The sequence below is a fragment of the Grampus griseus genome (genome assembly GCF_964374135.1).
Source record: "Grampus griseus genome assembly, chromosome: 2".
Lineage (NCBI taxonomy): Eukaryota > Metazoa > Chordata > Mammalia > Artiodactyla > Delphinidae > Grampus > Grampus griseus.
Window position 1 is genome coordinate 53,686,179 of NC_139018.1, and position 22,401 is coordinate 53,708,579.

Below are 22,401 nucleotides of genomic sequence, written 5' to 3' on the forward strand. Positions count from 1 at the left end.
GTGGTAAACTACTGAGATTTGGAGAATCTAGGATAATCTAGCCCAGCAGTTCTCAAAGTAAGGTCTGAGGACCTCTCAGAGGTCCCCAACACCCTTTTGGGTATTTCACGAAATTCTTCCTTTTCAACTACAGACCAGTGTAAGTTTGGATTTTCTTCATGTTCATCAACCAAAACAAAATACTGCAGGAGGTTGAAAGCAGAAGCAGGGGTGAGAATTCTAGTTTCTAGTAAGCCAGACTTTAAAGTAATTTCCAAAAATATAAAAGAATGTCACTCTTCTTCATATTTTTTTGTTTTGGAAAATATAATAATCTTCCTTAAGATCATCTGTTTATGTTAACATGTAATAAATTTCTTACTGTTATTTTTAAATAAATTTTTTCTTTTTTAATTTCTCAGTTTTAATTTCTAATATGGTAGATATCAATAGATAAAACCCACACAAGCAAAAGTTCTTTGAGGCCATTAATGACTTTTAAGAATGTAAAAGTGTCCTGAAACTAAAAAGTCTGAGAGCCTCTGACTTGCTTTTCCTGATACAGAAGTCTTTTGTGCTACCTTCTTTTCTCATTGCAGTTTTCCCAGAAAAATCAGAATAGGTGTTAAAAACAAACTTGCTTATTCTCTTACATGTGAGACAGAAAGTTCTCCTTTCTTGAACTTTTGCTATGCAAGGCATATTTGGTCTTAGGTCTTTTTCTTTTTTCCCTCTTGGTTTTTATTTCTTTTTTCCTACATTTGTTTTTTCTTTTTTATTCTTTTCTTATTTTTATTTTACCTTAACACTAAACTCGCTAAGTTGAAAAAGAATTGGGGTAGATAAAATTCAAGGCTGAAATGAACCCTCTGGAATTTTTCTGTTAAACATAAACAATGAGAACACATTTAACTGGAAGGCTTTACCTAACAAATGAATAATAATAACTTACCTATATTTCAGCCTTACTGAATGCAGATTTCTGAACCTCCACCCAAGTGGGGTGGGAGTGGAGAGTTTGCATTTCCAAGTTGTTCCCAGGTGATGTTGATGCTGCTGGTATAGGCACCACATGTTGAGAACTGAATCCTGGGATATCATCAGCTGATGTGAATAAAGGACAGAAAGCTCCAGGTTAGTACCAATTCTAGATCATTACCAATTCCAGGCCCTTTCCCTCCAACCTATTTTAAGGATATTATTGTCTTCCTCTCCCTGTCCTTGTCAACCCCACACAAGCTGGCACCTCCTAGCCAACCATCACTGGGACACAGGAATCACAGGTTTTCTTTATTCCAAGACTTGACAATTTTTCTATATTTTTTATCTTTTTATGAGGCCATCTAGTTTTCATAGCTCCTTTAATGCTTCATCTTCAGCAAAATCATCCACAACTCAGCCTCTTCATACTCACATCTACACCTGGATCCTGTCTTCACCCAAAATTCTTATTGTAAATAAATAATGCAGAAACACTATACTCTCATCAGAAACTTCTACATTTCTTTTTTATGCGAACACCTCTGTTATAGCTATTCTTCAAGCAAATGTGTTTCTAAAAATGTGATTCTTCGTACCACTATTCTAATAATACTAAAAACAATACTACCGCCATTTATTAAGTACTTGCTATGAGTTATTTATTAAAGAAAAGCTTGCACCAGACAAGATGGGCATAGAGAAGTTTATTTTATTTTGATACTACGGCTGGCAAAAGAGGAGAGAGCACAGACCAAGTCTGGAAACTCAGTTCTGCTGAAACAAAAGGCAGGAGAGATTTTACAAGCTGAGATAGAGGATAGTTGGAGGATCTGTATTTGCTAACAGGTTTTACCCAAAAGAAAAGTAAATTTTCTCCAGGCAAGAGAAAGTTTTACAACTAGGAGCAAGATGCCCACTGAGGCTCCCACTTTCCCACAGAGACTGGGAGGCAGAGGTGCTTCTTCCTTGATTAAATTTCAAAGGGATGGCCCCAGGGTCCAGAGACTTTTAAAAATATTTAAATCTCAAAGGGGCAGAGAAAAAGTAACAATACCTAGTTCTCTAAAGTAAATGCTATAGGAAAAGGGAGGTCAGGGGCCCTGAGTCAGGAAAAGGCCCATATATAGTTTAGACAAGCTAAGGGGAAGGTTAAGGCTATCTTGGTCATAGGCAGTGGATTAAAGAATTTAATAATAATGATAACAATAATAGCTAGCATTATTGAGATATAATTAAATGCCAGGAATTGTACTAAACATGTTACATGTGTTGTCTCATCTAATCTGATCAACACTGTGAATATTTATTGTCCCCAATGAAACTGAGGTTAAGGGTACTAAGCAATTTTCCAATATCTCATACTTTAAATAGGAGAGCCAGGATTTTGTTACTGTTTTCTCTGACTCCGAAGGCTGTGCCACATACTTCCCCTATTATCAGCAATACTTCCTGAAACCGTGCCCCAGAGTTAACAGAAGCTGTTAACAGAAATTCTTGAGCTCATCTTACAAAACAACAGGTAAGGGAACAGCTTGTTAAAACCCCTTTGCTTAGAAACTGCCTTCATTGATTAAGTTCGCTTTCATTTTTTCTTTCCTTTTCTTCCTCCCTCTCTTTTTTTTTTTTTGCGGTACGCGGGCCTCTCACTGTTGTGGCCTCTCCCGTTGTGGAGCACAGGCTCCGCATGCGCAGGCCCAACGGCCATGGCGCGCAGGCCCAACGGCCATGGCTCCCAGGCCTAGCAGCTCCGCGGCATGTGGCATCTTCCCGAACGGGGGCACAAACCCGTGTCCCCTGCATTGACAGACGGCCTCTCAACCACTGCGCCACCAGGGAAGCCCTCCCGTCTTCTCTTTAATTGCATACCTTTCCAGCTTCTGGCAGCCCCGCTGTTTTACAGGAACTTGGAGTCAGCTTATCCGTGAGAACCAGCTAGGGCTGGTTGCAACCACTGCGCTTAAAACGGTCCTGGTGACGTCAGAGGCCGGAAAACTCCACCCTCCAATCACGCTCAGCGCCTCTATTTTGAATATGCAGAAGCTCCCAAGGAGATGCACCTGCTCAGAACACGGATTGCCTCACCTTCCCTGCCTCCCATTACCTTTCTGCACTACTAAGACCTCCCTGCTTATCCCATAAATATCCCAACATCCTCGCCTTTTGGGAGGCAGTTCTGAGACTTGTTCTCCGGTTTCCTTGCGAATCAGCTGTTTGTCGGCTATAAACCTTAGCAACTCAGAGTTCGGGTTGCTGTCCGTTGGACAAAGGGACCTGGTTTGGTAACATTTTTGAGTCTAAGTTGCTGTTGAATATATTCGTTGAGAAACTACATCTTTTGAATGAAATAATTTAATTTAGGGCAGTTGGTGAAGAAAAAAATAATAATGTGCCTAATTAGAAAATACATTTTGTTTAAGAAAAACATTAATGAGCCTTTATTACTGGAAAATTATACCTGCTAAAAGAAAATTCCTTCAATACTGTCTTCCCATGAAAATGTTTGAGAAGTTCTCATCAGATATTATTGCATGGTAGCAGTAAAAATATTTAAATAGGGGTGAAATGCATAAAACGAATCAGCATGCAAGAGTAGGAAATCCAGTTCATTTTCTAGCGAATAAAAAGAAAATTTAATCTATGTAAATAAATAATTTACATAATACAAATAAAAGATATTTCCTGGTATTTTTTACTGGTATTGTATGAGACTTCTTACCCAATCCTACGTATTGTATCTTTTTCCCCTTATATAGATAACATCAAATTTATGCTAAAATTTAATCCATAGATATGACTATACATATCTACACATTATGATCATACAATTATTCTGGTTTCAGACTAACAAAGTTAGGATGTTTGTGTTTTCTATAATTATCTCTGTATAAATTTCCTTTTCTAGTAAAAAAATTAAATGTAAAATGCTTTTTTAAATGTCACCTTTCTTGGTGCTGCCATTATTTTTATTATTATTTATTGTTAGTAACATGTTTGTCTTTCCTGAGGAAATTACATTGCAAAATGCCAGCACACAGTGCACCACGGATCTTCAGCGCAATGAATGAATTACTAGAAAGCTACAGGTACATACAAATGGCACATCTTCAAGATAAGGTTCTATATAGAAAACTACATACTTGGATTATGTTTTTGATGTAAATCTCTGATTTAAGAAAAATTGTTATGACTAAAAATCTATTAATGGGACTTGTTTAAAATTGGTGCATTCAGAATTTCACTTAAATGTTAATGCATAAAACCTTCTTCCATTATTGTGATTCCACAGATTCTCTTCGTCATTTCCGATATTTAACTGAGTCATGCTTGGCCAAAACCTGATATTTCTTTACAGGTAGTAAAGACTTCTATGTTTTTGTTTGTTTGTTTGTTTCCTCTACCTATCCAACCTTGGAGCCATTCTGAGATGAGTGGCAGTCCTTAGAACATTAAAAAGAGAGGGAGGGGGCTTCCCTGGTGGCGCAGTGGTTGGGAGTCCGCCTGCCGATGCAGGGGACACGGGTTCGTGCCCCCGTTCGGGAAGATCCCACAAGCCGCGAAGCGGCTGGGCCCGTGAGCCATGGCCGCTGAGCCTGCGCGTCCAGAGCCTGTGCTCTGCAACGGGAGAGGCCACAACAGTGAGAGGCCCGCGTACAGCAAAAAAAAAAAAAAAAAAAAAAAGAGAGGGAGGGAATTTCTCAGCTAAGGCTAAATGAGAATTTCCTAAGTAGGAAAATAATATCTTTTTAACCAAGAAATAAACAAACTGTCCCAGACACAATAAGTAAGCAGTATTTTAGTGCACTCAGTCCTCTGACTGCCTGGACTACCTTGTTAACCAGTTGTAGACCATATGTGATCATCTTTTGTTTTCTCATCTTCTATTTCCACTCCCTTCCATTTGAAGAAAAACATGGTGCATTTTTCCTGTCACATTCTTTTCCTCCTGTAGCAGCCCTAAACCACTGAAATCTTGACACAGTACAGTAGTTGAAAATTACTCATTGAGTTTAATTAACCCCTGCTTGCTGAAACGTAGTTTTAAACCTTTGTTCATAGTTTTTCAATTGCTCTTATCAAACCTTCAGGGTTTAAAGAGCCTTGGGCTGCCAATAGATTACTAGGAGGGGAAAAAAGCTACCGCCACATCTTCAGGGAATACAACCTGAGTGTAATACCTTCATAATCACTTCTGTCAACATTTTATAAGTGAAATCTCTTATCCTCAAAGAATGTTAAGGTACTATTTGTTAATTAGTGTCTATAGTTTTTCCTCAGTGAAAAAATAAGCATATGTCATCTGAACAACTTGTGTTTAGAAAATATTTTTTAGCTCCTATTTTTAGAAATCATTCAGCTATTGATTAAAAAAAAAAAAGTCTGGCATGGATCCATAAAAATAATTTCTGACCGATCAGAGTTCATATATTCATAGGGCATTATCAAAATTGGCTCTAAAAGTGACTGTGGTATAATTCTGAGTGGCAACAAAAATGTCTAGTAATTATTCCTTCTCAGTGGCTGAGGCCAGCATATTTAGCCACAAGTGATTTGCAAACCTGTCAGCCATTTTCTCCCCTAAAAGCAATAAGTACACGTCCACTCAGGAGTTTGTTTTGGATTTATCTGTGTTGACCAAGCACTCAAACTATGAGTGAACAAGTGCTGAGATGAATTTTGAACATTTATACGATCTTCAGACTAGCAATTAAAGTCTGATTTGGACAGCTTTATTCACACACTTATAGCTTCTATTTTTACTAATAGATATTCCCATATACACAAATAAGATTTTAAATTAAGTAGCTAAGGAATTAGATATTTCACATATAAATGTTAGTGATCTGAAATGACCCACCACTAAGTTAACTGATCCAAAATAATATTGAAAATGCTTTTATTCATCAATACTAGATGCAGAAGAAAACCAAAACACCCAGACCTAGGAATTATTAGACCAAGAAGAAATTCAAGATGTTAAAATTTTCAAACTATAGCTAATATTAGCAATGAGAATCATTAATCTGAGGCTTTTCTGCAATAACTACTATCACTATTGTTTTTTTCATTATTTTAAATGCTTAACCAACAAATAGCATTTTTCAGTCTCTAAACAATCTATGCCAACATCAATACCATTAAATTTAATCCTTTCTGTGATAGAACAGGAATGGCAGATCTGGCTATTCATCTCTGATAAATCTCAGAAATGCTATGTGTACTAAGCAGCGCTACTCAGAACTGGCTATATCACAATTGCCTGAGAATATGGAAAAAATATAGATGATAGTGATAGATATAGATGGAGATAATAGATGAAGATATGTATCAGTTCTAGATATATATAAGATCTAGATCTCTCTTGAGATCTCTCTCTCTAAAGAAAGAGATCAATCCATCTAGATGAAGTTATATAGAAGCTGTTTCTATATATCATCTAGATCATTCTATCTCTCACTCTAGATATCTATAGTTACATGATGACCGATAGGTAAACAGATAGACAGACAGACTCCAGACTCCTCACACACCTCTACTTTCCTCACTGCAATTATCCCTGGAAAGATTAGGAGAGATTACATTAGCTTCTCCTACCAAGTTGACTTGTAAATTAGAGGAATGGCCACAACTCTCAATAATTCTGATTCACTAGAGCTAGGGAGGCTGAGGAATCTATAATTTTTTATAAGATCCCCAAGTATCTCTGATGTACAGCCAAATCTGGAAACCTGTGAATTAGAGTACGTGGCATTTCTCAGGAAATTTTCTGTCTCCTTAATTGTAGTACTCAATGTAGAATTTACCATTTTGGTTCCACAAGTAAGAAACAGAAGACATGGTAGTTAGATATATAATCACAGATGTTAGGTACAAAGTCTAGGTGTGTTTGCTGTGTTCAGATTAGTCTCATATAATTAATTCTTATTGTTGGGAGGAAAAATTATCCTTCTATTCTTCTAGATCCTGTGGCTGATCTAACAATTAAAATGACATATGAAAGATTAACAAGAGAAAAATGAATTTAACTATGTATATAGGGGAGCCCCATAAAGATAAGAGATTCAAAAGGCAGCCAGGCAATTGAGATATAAAACTTCTTGGGCTAAGGAAAGGGGTAGAGGTCTGGGATACAAAGAAGGGGAAGACAAGTCACAGGAAGGTGAGAGGAAGAAGTGTTTGGTAAACAAAGTTTGCCCTGGTATGCAAATAAGTTTCTTAGGTAAAAAGTTATTTTTGGTAGTAGCTCTCCTCCCAGTATAGGCCCCTTTCCAATGTAAATTCTTTTAGTACTGCAGATTTTCCCCACAAATGGGGAAATTTATATTTCTTTTAGGTAGTCAGGGGGAAGAAGGGCTTTTCCTGAGTCAGCTCAGTCTTGATTGCCTTTAGTTTGAAGTAATCCTCATGGGAAAGTGGCAAATTTGGGGAAGACTTATTCTTGAATAAGCACTTTTCATGTAAACACTATGTATGATTTAAGTGCAATTATTCTTATGATATAGTTAAGAAATATGCCCCATTTTGTAAGCAGATAGGGTAGGGGATCCCCAGAGACAGACCACCAAGCATGGCTTTCTCGACATAAGAGAAACCATTTTTGGCCTAAGCCATTTCGTTATCTAAGCCTAGCCAAATGCTTGCCCTTGAATAGGTCTCAGTAATTAATAATCTTAAGGAAAGTAAGGGAATGCAGGAACAAAGGAAAAGCAGTCAAGAAACGATAGTTCAGTGATAAAACTGAGTCCTAGTTTCTCCGTAAGAGATATACATACCAATCTGATACATGTCTTTGAGTCCTGCAGGAACTAAGGTCTCCATGATGTTGACCCCCGTGACTTCAGTCAACTAAAGCTTGTACTATGTCGACCTTGGACCCAATTCTATGCTAAATTCTCCTCTGCCCCAGTCCCTCCATGAATATGCATGTACCCTTAGTTTAAAACTTCCCCAATTTTGCTGTTTAGAGAGACACTGTTTGGGAAAGATTCCCAGTGTTCTCCTTACTTACTGCAAGTAATAAATTCTTCCCTCTCCAGATCTTTGGCTTGGTTGTGTCTTTGGCACCAAGGCATGAACCCAGTTTTACTATAATTTCTCACTGAGATAGAAAAGAAAAGATGCTACAAAATGATATACCACTTGGTGCTAGATCTACATAGAGCAGTCAGAATACCCTTCAAAATAAATAGATATTTGAGAACAGTTGGGAAGAGAATAAGATTTAGGATAAAGCCACTTTTACTTCTTTTATTTTATTTTTTTTGTTTTTTTTTTTGCGGTACGTGGGCCTCTCACTGCCATGGCCTCTCCCGTTGCAGAGCACAGGCTCCGGACGGGATGCACAGGCCCAGTGGCCATGGCTCACGGGCCCAGCCGCTCCACGGCACGCGGGATCCTCCCGGACCGGGGCACGAACCCGTGTCCCCTGCATCAGCAGGTGGACTCCCAACCACTGCGCCACTAGGGAAGCCCCACTTTTACTTCTTTTAAACACACATAAAGAATGGTGTATTTTTTTCAGTTCTATACTTACATGTAAATATATAAATATATAAAAGGAAAGTTTGATAGATATACGTTAAATTCACAAGAGTAAGAAAAATATGGACTGAGGATAAGAAACATAGTGAAAATAATAATAAAAAGAGAACAAATAAAGGGACTTTGTGACCAACATAATAGCATATCATGAAATAGAGCAGAATCAACTTAATTCTGTGAATCTGAGTTTAAAATATTAGAAAACAATATCCATAATATGAAAACAGAAGGGCTTTATTTCCTATACCATAGTACCTGTTGACAGTAGTGTAACTCAGCAGGACCCTATGGGGCCTTCCTGGGACAGACCACTCCCCCCATGTCCTCTGCCTGCCTCTCATTTGTAGAAAAGTTGTAGTTTCCCAGGCCTCCCCTGAGTCACAAAAACCTGGCTCAAGAATTAATGACTGAACGTGAAACCGAGCAGGACCCTGTCGGGCTCCTGGGCACAGAAGCCTTTCTGTGTCCCCCATTTCTTGTTTGTAGAGAATAGACTTCAGCCTCCATGACCTTCCCTGTGTTCCAAAGGGCAGATTCAGGACAGTTGCTAATCAGGGAAGGGAGGGGATGCAGAGACAAGGGAGAACACCATCTGAGGTCAGATTAAAGGAAACAGAGAAGCTCATCAGCAGACTACCTGAGGTCAGATTAAGGGAGTACAGGTCCTGCACCCACCCTGATCCCTATCAGCAACCCCACCCTTGAACCATTGTTATGAAACTACTCACCAAATTCCCCTGGGTTGGGACACAGTTTTTGAGGCATAAGCCTGCTGTGTCCCCCTTTGCCTGGCAAAGCAATAAAGCTATTCTTTTCTACTTCACCCAAAACTCTGGTTCCAAGATTCCACTTAGCACTAGTGCAGAGAGGCTGAGTTTTCAGCATCAAAAGGTTGTGAACATGTAGCAACAAAAATAGCAGTTGGGCCAGGAGAATTGGTAAGAATTTAAGCAGTAAATCAGCCATATGGCAGTCACAGAGTCTTTGGTTCTTCCCTGAAGTACCTAGACAATAGTATCTGATGCACATTCCTGAGTTCTTTTACAGATGCTAAACCCCCAACCAAATAGAAGAAGTTAACAACTTGATGACCATGAGCACATAGCCCCCAGACCTACTGGAGCGGAAGGATTGATAATGTTAACCCCTGTGACACTTCCCTGTTTCCTCACCATCAACCAATCAGAGAATTGTGCATGAGCTGATCACTTACCCCGCAACCCCCTCCCTCACCTTGCCTTTAAAAATGCCTCCCTGAAACCCATCAGGGAGTTTGGGTTTTTTGAGCATTAGCTGCCCTGGATTCCTTGTCTGGCCCCTTGCAGTAAATGCTGCACTTTCCTTCACCACAACCTGGTGTCAATAGATTGGCTCTACTGTGCAAGGGTGAGCAAACTCAAGTTTGCTAGGTCTACAGGTCTTATTGATTTAGTGACATATGTACCATGTGAACTTTAAAAGGATTTTAATTTTACAACTGGCATCAAGAGCTCCACTCAGGGTAAGAATCATCTTTATTTAGGAAATATCTTGATAGGCCACATTAAATGAGGGCTGTCTGTCTCAAGAACCTGATTGATAGGAAATGAGACAGTAAATCTAAAGATAGGTAATTGAGTCTACATAAAAGTTAGCAAGAAACGTATAGCTCTTGTAAAAGAAGAGGAAAGGAGGTTGGAGGTCTAAGATGGAAGCAGGGAATCAAGGGGGGAGGGAGAACAGAGCATGGCCCCAAACTGGAGCCCGAAGATAAAGGTGGCCAGCGAGAAAATGCCAGTGGTGAGATACCCAACAGACTTTTTTTTTAAACAACAAAAAAGTTCAATATTCAATTTAGTTTTGTGGTGTTTCAACATAAACACCTACCTCGCTCTGAAAACTCGTAGGCAAATTCAGCCTAATGTTGGTGATATTTGAAAGATAAAGAAGTTAGGCTAATTTTCAAAGCTTAGAGAAGCCTGCACAGAGCAAAGAAATTCCACAAATGGAACTAATTCTAAACGAGTAGGGCTAGAAAAGAAGGCAGGAGAAATATGTCTGTCCCCTGTCCTTGATCCTCAAACACACCCCTACTCCCCCACCCACAGTTATTCTGGGAGAGATTAAGACAGATTCCAGGACCTCCCCCTACTAGTTCACATGTGAATTACAAGAATGACCAGGACATTTTAATTCCATAATAATTTTTCACATATTATCTCATGTGATTCTCACATAGACAAATTAAAGATTAGAATATTATAATTCAGATAGGAGAAATGGTTATGGAACATGTGACACATTTAGGAAGGTATAAATAAAAACTAAACAATTTAACACAAATCTTCTAACTTACAGCCCCATATTCTCTTAGCTACACTACCTCCAAAAATTACTAGGGAAGAAATATTCACCAGTTTCAAAATAAAAGTTTAGATGTTCTATTTTTTTGAATCAGTGTGTAAACAAGCTCCTTAAAATTTTATTTTAAAAGCAAGATAGCATTCTCTTCCTGATCTGTGAACATATTTTAGAGGTTGTTTTTTTCCCTATTATTCCAGTAACAGAATGCCATAAATAGAGTCTAAGATGGTTCTGCTTCAACAAATGGCTCTGCTAGTCACAGCACAGACCCAATATGCATTAACTTTGCATGGCATGAATATAAAAATACTCCTCAGAGGCTAAAATTGAGTAAACACATAATACAACAGGGACAATATCCATGTTTTAAATCTATATTTATAGGTAAAATTTGATAAAACCCTGGCGAGTATTTGCCAAATTCATAAAACAGACTTATCAAATTAATTAAATCTAAATTTGACTAAAGTAACAGGTCAGTTTGATCAAAATAGATCTTAGTTCTACAGATAGATAAAATCTTAATGATAGTTAATTTTTATCAAATCCTGATGTATGCCTAAATACCTTATAACCTATGTCCATCAAAGGCCTGGGATTTAAATTCTGAGGGGCATAATATTCTTTAACAGAACCTACAGACCTTCTGTGAGAAGACAGAATAAGAAGTACATGACATCTAGTGGTAGTTGCTGCAGTAACAGTTGTTATTTGGAAATTTGCTTTGTTTTAAAAGGCATACCTTGGAGATATTGTGGGTTCAGTTCCAGGCCACCGCAATAAAGCAAATATAAAGAGAGTCGCAGAATTTTTTCTGTTTCCCATTGCATATAAAAGTCATGTTTTACTATACTGTAGTTTATTAAGTTTGCAATAGCATTATGCCTTAAAAAATGTACATACCTTAATTTAAAAATAATAACCATCATCTGAGCTTTCAGCAAGTCATAATCTTTTTGCAGTAGTAACATCAAAGACCACTGATCACAGATCACTATAACAAATAAAATAATAATGAAAAAGTGAATATTTCGAGAATTACCAAAATGTGACACAGACATGAAGTGAGCAAATGCTGTCGGAAAAATGGCACTGATAGACTTGCTCTATGCAGGGTTGCCACAAAACTTCTTTTATAAAATTTTCAATGTCTGTGAAGTGCAATAAAGCAAAGTTCAATAAAATGAGGTCCACCTGTAATACACAGTTCTGTACAGTAGGTTTGAGCTACTTATTTACAATTTCTTTTTTTTCTCATTACTGCCATTATAGATTCATGACATATGAAAGCCATAGGGTCTTTTCATACAACTTTGGTCATACGGTAGTTCAGGCCCATACCGCGAAAGAATGCATAGCATGTTGTTTCCCAAACACACTTTTCCCTTTGTTTCCTTTAAGTACGTTCCTTCTAAATACACAACATAGAATCACCATATTTCTCATCTCATAAAATCAATTATTTTCCACATTTTAATGTGTTGAAAACTATTTCAAAGGTAACAAGTTCAAACTGAAATCTTATGTTTCATTTTAGGTGCAAGCTATTCTAGTTAAACAAATAGAAAAGAGCCACACCCTTATTATTTATAGCTCTTATTTTCAAGCCAATCAATACATTTGTGAAAAACGCAAATGCACGAAGAGACTTAGGGGAAGAGCATTAAGTGATGAAAATAATAATAATAACAGCTAATATTTATTGTGAGCATACCATCTGCCATGTAAGTGTGACATAAGTGATTTACCTATATTGTTTCATTTAATCCTCACAAAAACTCTTTGAGATAAGGTACTGTCTTTATCTGCATTTTTAGATGAGAACACTGAGGTTTAAAAGGTTTGGCAACTTGTCTAAGGTCAAAGAGCTAGGAAGGGCTAAGGATTGTCTGACTCTAGGGCCCAATTTTTGACTGCTATGTTGCAGTGAACACGTAGTTTCGAATCCGATTTCACTCACTCATTCATTCTTTCTTTAATTTATTCAGCAATATTTATCAAGCGCTTAGTATGTGCCAAGAAAACGTCTATATGCAGGGAACACATTAGTAAAATGATATTTAAGCAGAGACTTTATGGAAGTTAAGAACAAGCCTTCCTAGTCCCTAGGAAACCAAAGTGAGGAGGAATATTTATAAACAATAACAATGGCAACAAAGAGTAGGAAGAGAAGAAAGAGAAAATAATTTAAGTGGGGTATAAGATAGGAGAGCAAAGAGGAAAACTCTCGGCATATATTACTTCAAAATCTCCTGTGATTTAAGTGCTTTGGGACCAGTGACAAGATGGCATATTTTTGCAGGGTGGCCTTAGTATTGTTTATTACAAATTCTAGGAAGTATTCCAAAAATACTTTCTCGGTTCTAAAAATACTCCCTTTACTTTATCTGGTTCCTCTATGCAATATCTTTCCCAGTGGCCATCACATATTTGATGTTTGGGCACTGCATGTTTTTTGCTCCTTGGAACTCTGTTCAAAGCAAGTTTTCTAAAAGGAAGAGAGTGATAATAATTCTAGCAGATGCAAATGTGTGTATTTGAGCTGATGAGGATTAAAAGACAATCAGCAGTCACAGAAGACAGACCTTTTAAGCAAACTGATGACATCATTCTCTTTCTTTGACTGTATAGTTTCCTGCTTATTGATAAAAAAATGGATTACAAGATTAGCATATGGAAGAAAAAGACATATTGAAACTACTTTGTACAGACACTTATTCAACAACTAATTAGATCTTGGATGAAAGTTAGTTTTTTCAGCTTGCTAAATATGTTTCCCTACTGGGGTTAAGAATTCCAGTTAACAACTCTATTTATAGCTAATAGAAAATGTTCAAAGGGCTGCATCAGCTTGCCCCACAGTCTATGTGATTCTGTGGATAAATCACCATGAGTAAAGCCATGCAATCTTAAAATGATCTATCACAACTGAAAATCAATATATCAAGCACATAAAATAATGTAGGATATAATTCACTTGCCAAGTAATAAATTACACATGCATATCAATGCCACATGTAATGCAATGCCTCATAAAAAAAGCTTAAACTTCTTAAAATATATGATTAATGAAACTAGCACAGCCTGAAAAATACATATTATACTGCTTACACTAACCAATATATTATACTCAGAGTTTTATGCTTCTGAGAAATGGCATTTACATATACAGTATCAACAGTGCAGATAAATCAGGATCTCTTGCGCTGAAGTCCAATTCTTTGGGTAGTGATTCATGTTTCACTTTTAAAAAATGGTGGCTTACACTAATGTATTTCTCATAAAATATTTAATACTGCCTACAATTATTGCCAAAACTATGTTCTAACCCTCTCTATCAAGATATCTATAGAAATGCTCCCAAAGCAATAATAAATTTGTGAACTTTGATATTTTATAATAAAGTGACAATATTTCAAACACAGAAAAATCTTGTGCTACAAACCTGAACCTCATCCTCGGCCTACCCATCTGCTGTAGATACCCACACTAATAATGCATGGAGTGCGGAGAATTTACTGGTTTGATCTTGGATCTATTCCATTCCACATTCTGCACTGACCTCAGTATTCATGAATGTAACCAAAAATACCTTTTCGGAGAATTCTTATTAGCAAGTATTGACAATGTTGAAGCTCACCTGAGCCCCATACTTCTGGAAAAAAGTGATGGTGAAGAAATCCCCCACCCTTTTGTGTCTCAGGAAACAATTACTGCAAAGACTCACTCTTCCCCATGTCACAGATAAGATTGTTTCTCTGGTTTACCCATGGCAAGGCCAAAGACAGACTCTCCAAATCCCAGTCTTTGTCTCATAAATGATTAGCTGAACTGTGGATCCCCATTGACCAATCTGGACTAAATGCTTCCTAATTTAAATTGATCAACCTTTAGTCAGGCTTCAGCACTTCCCCCAGGTCCCTAAACTCTGGCCCATCCTTGAGCGTTAAGAAAGCATTAGAATACTGAACAACCTCTCCTTAACTGCTCCTCCTGGGAAAGACTGTCCCACCATGCCACCTACTCATCCTCAAGTTTGTTCCTCCCTATAAAAGAAAAGCATTGGGCTTGCCTGGTGGCGCAGTGGTTGAGAGTCCGCCTGCCGAGCCATGGCCGCTGAGTCTGCGTGTCCAGAGCCTGTGCTCCGCAACGGGAGAGGCCACAACAGTGAGAGACCAGCGTACCACAAAAAAAAAAAAAAGCATTTTCTGCCTGACCTTTGAGACCCTTACTGCTCTCCTGAGTGGGCGTGTCCTCCCTATTGCAATAGTTCTCCTTCCCCTATTGCGATAGTCTTTTAGAATAAAGTTTCTCCTTACCAAAGTCAGGATTTGTTTTTTTATTTGACAGCATCAAAAGTATAGAAAATAAACTATTGTTACTGAAAGCTGAAAATTTTTTTGTTTAATCTCTAATTGCTATATTAGAACATTGCTTTTTTTTGTAACAGCTTTATTGAGATACACTGCATATACCATAAAATTTACCCTTTTAAAGTGTATAATTCAGAGGTTTTTAGAATATTCTGAGAATTGTACCACTATTACCACTAGGATATTGCATTTTGAACTATGTCAGTAAAGTAATAAGCTAGTGTTTCATTTGTCTTTAAAAATAATACATAAAAAATTTTATGCAAACATAATTTCTATACTCATTACCACTTTTCTTGAGGTTGAAATTTTTATCACATATTTATGAATATAATGTCATTGCCTCTTTTTTATTGTTATTTTCCAACTTGTATTTAAAATATTTTAGTTCCATTCATGCACCATTCTACAAATATTAACATATATTATTATATTTCAGGCACTTTGCTAAACCTCACTAATTTATTTAAAGGAAAAATACAAGGTACTATGAGATTCCATAAACAGGGCAACCTGATCTAGTAGGGGGAGGTGGGGATTGATCAGAGAAGGCTTTCCTGAAAAACAAAACAAAACAAAACCATTTGGTATGACCTCTAGTTAACTTGGAAAGGGGTCAGAAGTCAGTTGGTGAGAGATCTAGAAAGAAGTTCCATGAATAGAAAACAGCAAATGCCCATGGGCCAGAATGAGGTTGACAGGTCTGGGTCAAGAAGAGGTACAGACCAGTGAGGTCTGCGATCAGAATGAACGAGGCAGTCATACCATGCAGGACTGCGACGTGTCAAGTATTTGGGGTTTTCTCTCAAGAACAAAGGGAAGTCACTGAACAGTTTTTTGCAGGGCAGAGACAGAATGAGATTTGCATTTTAAATAGATCACTCTGGCTCTGCTGCTGAAAAGAGATTGGAGGCGCAGGCAAGAGAGGCTGCGTGAAGAATACCATTAAGGCTACGTTTTCAGTCCAGCGATTTGGATCACAAACAGTTTTTTTTTATCATAACTATACAATATAATGTTCTTGTTATTTATGATCTTCATCAGAGAGAAGCAGTTTCACAATATGACGCCCTCAGACTTTGGTTTTGGCCAACCAAATTTGAAAGGCACTATATGTGCCTGTTGGCAGAAAAGCCTTTCCCAGAGCTCCTGTGTGTTGGGTGAATTTGCCAAGTTTCATGGCAGACCATCTGTGCAAAAATTCTCTGCTTTTTCTAGCACATTTAGCTCTGTGGATCTGTTCAGAATAAGCCTCAAAATGCTGTTTCATTATTTCATTTCAGTTTCAAGCAGAGGAAAAAAATTTGAGAGCTCCTTTAAATGGTTTACTCTGAGTTAATTTTAATTTTTGCTCTTTTATTTTTATCAGTATAATTTCCAAAATAGGTGGTGCTAATTACCAACTGATATCTGTTGAGCATATAATTTTTAAACTTCAACTTCTTCTAAGGTTTCCCATATTAATAATGAAATCAATGATTCTATGCTAGGCCTTCCCTGTTTCATTCTGGCCCTTTCTATATGAATGAAATATAGCAAATCAGGTATATTTCATATTTACTTACGATAAATACCTGAATTTCTGTAATGAATCATTGTAGACTCAAATCTTCAATGTAGTTTCCTAAGAAAACAATGTGGTGAAGATATTGTGAATAAGAACATAGAGCTACAAAGTTATTCACAAGATATATTTCTGTGTCTAAAGAAATAACAGATATGAATTTCTGAAATGGAAGCCAAGTTTAAGTTCAGGATTTTTCTTACAAAAGCAGTACAAATTATTAACTCATGCTTTTCCAAATCACAAGTAAAAAATATATTGTGTGTGTTCTTTCCAAATTTGGAATTCATGATTTAGCACTTAATCCATATATACAATTCAGTATTACAATTTAGGGTATGATTCCATATTGCTAGTTATTTCTAGAATAAAACAAATATTTATAAGCATTCAAAAGTGTTCATAAAGTAAGTTTAATGACTACCTTATGTATATATTGTCTAAAATTTTTAATGACAGAAAATAAATATTAGATTATTTCCTCACCCCACGGCAGATTAGATCTTAAGGAAAATGAGGTTTTTTAGCTAGGTCCTTTGGTAGATAGACTGAAAGTATGAGAGTATAGGAAAAAAGAATAGAATCTTCCAGAAAGCTCTAGTTGCAGGAGGAGAAAGCATGAACTGTTATGGTTATACCTAGGAAGGGGAGGAGGGAGAGAGGCTAGAAAAAGGTTTTAGAAGGGGAAGATAGAGTGCAAGTAGGAAAATGACTACAAGAGCTACCGTATGAAAGGAACTGTGGTGGAAGTCTGGCATTTAAAGAGGATTTTTATGATGTCCTCTCTTCTCCACTGCTACATAAAAACTTCATTAAAAATATCTATCATCCATTAAGGTTTTAGGAGTCAGGTGTATGCTTTTCTTGTATGTATTTATGTGTTTCCCTTTGAGTGTATGTTTTGGGGCAGGGTATTATGTAAAGTCTGTTAAGCTTGACCCCTGGGAGGCTCAGTTGCTCTTGGGCTAAATTCAGGAAACATGAAAATTAGCAAAGGTAGGTTTTTTAAAACAAAAATCAACCCCTGAGATTTGGTTTGCAAAATATAAATAAATCATTACCAGGTTAAACCTAGGGAGTGGTCTGGGCCAAAGACTTAGAACTCCAATACACCAATAGTTCAAAACCTCGCTCTACCTTTCAGGATGCAGAGGTCTTACTCAAACGATTTAGCCAGTCAGTTTTGGCATCTACAAAATGGGAGTGAGAAAATGATAAAACCAGGTATGTAAGGATTAAAGTGGATAACACATACGAAATCCTCAGTACAGTATTTGGAAAATAGTATTTGCTCAATAAATGGTGGCTCATATTATTTTAATTAACTTTCTAAAAGAGAATCGACATTTTTGTGACGCATATGCTGCTTTAAGACTTTGACTTTTCTAAGTAATATAATTTTCTCAAAAACAAATAATAGTTTAAAATAGTAGAATACCCATTCAAGTATTTACGCTAAGAGAAATAGATATCAGCCAATGCCTAGCTACCCTTTTAAGACCCAAAATACTTCACGTTATAATATACATATCATATATATTATATAATACATATTATGCATACTGCTATAAAGCCATAAGTAAAATATATTTTATAAACTATATTCATATATAGGTCAAAGGCTACACACACACACACACACACACACACACACACACATATACACAGAGATTTTTAAGAAAATAGGCACTTTTGCTGTTTAGAAACATCATGGTACACAAATCACTATTCTACTCAGGTTCCCTAAGCAACCCCACACATCTGTTCCCTCTCAACAATACCATCTTCTTCACAATGAAACAGGAATATCCTTCAGTCCTATTCTTCACAAGTTAATTTCTAATCATCCTTCTTTCCTATGATCTCTTAGAAAGTTTTGGGGCAAATTTTGTCCCAAATCAACCCTCTATTTTGTAGTAGTTCTCTCCTTACCCTTCATCTTCCACCTTACCCCCACCTCTGCCATCACTTTTCCTTTCAGTGGAATTTGTTCTATTTACTCTCTTTCTTCAGATATTTCATCTCATGGTTAGTGGGGAGACAAATACTTTTGCAACTATTTCCTAAAATAATTTAAATTAAAAACATTTTCTAATTAAAAAAATTGTTCTCTCTTTGTTCACATTGAAAATTCCTAATTCACAAGTGCTACCTAATCTTTGAAGACTCTGTGATTCCATTCGAGGGAGTTAGAAACTATGTTCTCTGTGCTCCCAAAGTATTGTGTGCATCTTTTCATCATCCTCTGGTTTCTTTATGCACCCAAAATGCAAGCATTTTATTGACAGACTGTCCTGAAGCATTTCATATCTTCCACTCTTCCCCCTTTACTTTGTGTCTAATTATCACAGCATTGTGCTCCATCCCCAGTGTACAAAGCCTCAAACTTCCTTTCATTTGAGATTAGATGGTATTTTCACAGAAATGACCTCATTCTTTCTTGTGTGAATTGCTCTCAATATATGTGTGTTTTCTTCCATTCCACTGACCAGAACTCCTTGGCAACACCAGTCACGTGCTTTTTCCTGGACCTCATGGAAGGAAATTATACTATTATGGTCACTAACGTGTATTTTAATAGTTTTTGTGTGTGTGTGTGTGTGTGTGTGTATCTCTTCTTTCTTTCTTTCTAGAATGCAAGCTCTTTGAGACCATTAAAATTTGGAGTAAATAAAGACTCAGTTCAAATTCTGTTCTTTTTCTGCTCCTTCTATTCTCTCTTCTGAGTTAATATCATCACGTCTTTGGTTTCAGTTACCTCCTGTATGCAAATGTCTTACTGCATTTGGGCTGATATAACAAAACACGAGAAACAGGGTAGCTTATAAACAACAGAAATGTATTTCTCATAGTTCTGGAGTTGGGAAGTCCAGGATCAAGGCACTAGCATGATTGAACTCTGGTGAAGCCTTTCTCCCTTGTTCATAGCCGGCACCTTCTCACTGTGTCCTTACATGGTAGAAGGGGCTAGGGAAGCTCTCTGGATCATCTTTTACAAGGCATTAATCCCAATCATGAGGGCTCCACCCTTATGACTTACACACCTTCAAAGGACTCACGTCCTAATACCATCATCTTTGGAGGTTAGGATTTCAACATATAAATTTTGGGGAGACACAAACATTCAGATCATAGCAACAGATGACCCGCAAATCTATATTTCCAATTTAGACTTCCTTTACGAACTCTAGACCAGCTAAGAAGTGGTGACTTCTCTTCCAGGATATTTTGTGATATCCCCCCCGGGATATATTTTGAACCTAATTTTTCCAAAAATGAACTCATGAACAGCCTCCAAACACTTTCCAATATTTGATATGTTCCCAGTGTTTACTATCTTAATTAATGGCATATAATTCTGCTAGTTAAATATATCAGACACTTTGGGTCATCCTTTACTTCCAAATGCATCCATCACCAAGTTCTCATGATTTTACTCCCTAAACATATCTCAAGTATATCCATTTCTCTCTTCCAGCTGTACCAGTATCCTAAAATAAGTAACCATTCTATTTCCTTAGGTCTTCTTTCCTAATTTTTGTGCCCACTTCCAGTCTGGACTCCTGTTAATAAGTTATCCAGAATTACCCTATAGCCAGGATTATCTTTTCAAAGCACAAATCTAATGAATTCACCTCTTTGCTTAAAACATTTCAATGGCTTACTCTTTTCTTAAAATTAAATTACAACTCTGTAATTTGTCCTATAAATTTCAGAAGGGGCTAGATCATTCCTCTCTAGGCACAATAGCCTTCTTTCTCTCATCTTACTTGCATTGCCTCTAATAAGTCTTCACCTTTGCAAGTGATTTTCCCTCCACCTGGAATGTGCTGCCTCATTCCCTACACACCTGTATTCACTTAGTTAATTACTAGGCATCCTTTGTATTTTTGCTCTTGTGTCATATGCTCTGGAAAGCTCTTTCTGACATCTTTGATGAGGTCAGACCCCTCTTGTATATTCTCTCATTGCCCCATATAGCTCTCCTTTATAGTACTTGTCTAAATTGCATTTGTATATTTATTGGATTGATTTTTTTCCTCATCATTTAATCCCCAGTTCCAAGCGTAGTTCCAGAAAAATAGGGGTTACTTAAATCATATTTTTTCAATGGATGAATGAGGAAGGAATCAACACATCAAATTCATGCTTTAGTCCTAATGCTTTCTAAAGTACTGTGTACCTGGTAAGTTCAAAAACTGCCTGTTGATTAAGTTCCAAAAGAGAGAAGGATAAAAATTAAAAGTACAAAGTATTTCATAATACGATTAACATCTCTCACAAAAATGTTCATTCTAAAAAGTTTAATTACTACATATTTGACTTGCTTAACTGCAAAATTAATGACAGGCTTATTAAAAACAGTTTTAATTTTTCCTGAAATAGTTAATAGAATTTAAGAGCTTAGAATGACCAGATTTAGTGTTTCTTACCCAGTATATATATATATATATATATAATTTTATATATACATATATATATTTTTAAGATCTAATTCATCTATCACCTCCTTTACAAAGCCTCCTGATTCTTTCAGGGAGAGTTGGATGCTATTAACTCTGTGGTTTTGTTGATGTCATTAAACTTCTTACCTTCAACATCATAAAGCCATATGTAATAGTTGCAGAACGACAGGCTGAATCAGGGAGAATACTGACTAATCTTTATTAACCAATAAAACTGAAGAGAGGAAGGATAGGAAGGGTGGGAGGAAGGCACAAGAGGGAGGGGATATGGGGATATATGTACTTATAACTGAATCACTTTGTTATACAGCAGAAACTAACACAACATTGTAAAGCAATTATACTCCAATAAAGATGTAAAAAAGAAACAACTGAAGAATAAAAGTTAGATGTCATTAGAAGTCAAAGAATATAAATATAGTTTCAGCTATTGAGCTGTGGGTTAATTTTTTCAATTGTTGCTCAAAAGATGTTACCTTCATCTGTTACATAGGCTCTGTTAATATCTCTGAGCTACCAATTTTTCTCAATCATTCATTATTGTTTTGTAAAATCAGAGAAAATAGGTCAGCAGAAATAGAATGGTGTCCATTAATTCATCTTTACATGGAGCTTTGTCACATGGACAATTTAATGCATTATGATATTCTATATGGAGAATATATTCAAAGTTCTCAGCTGAATAACTGATAAACCTTAACCATTCTATAAAAAATACACTTACATTCTCATAGCCTTTGTTTTTAAAGAGATGGGACTAAATTAAGCTTTATTAATTGACTGCTGGGCATAACTTCAAGGTCTTTCCTCACGTTTATTTAAAAGCAATTTAATTAATTTAAAAATTCATGCATCTTATAGTCATGAATTGTGTTGGTTTTGATTGGTTAACTTTGTCTATGTTTAAAGCAAGACATCATGGCATTTGTTTTGCCTCACTTGGAAATTGACTGAAGGCACAGCCTGCTGGTTTTCAGTGAAACAGAAGTAACTGCTTACTAAATGATCTTTAGAGCCATGTTACATCTTGATTAAATGTTCTCTTTTTTTCTTTTACCTTTTGTAACACTACTCATTAACTGATATGGTTCTTAGTAAAGAATTTTGTATTATGCAATTTTACTTGTTTTAATGCAATTATCTGAAGTTTTATTCA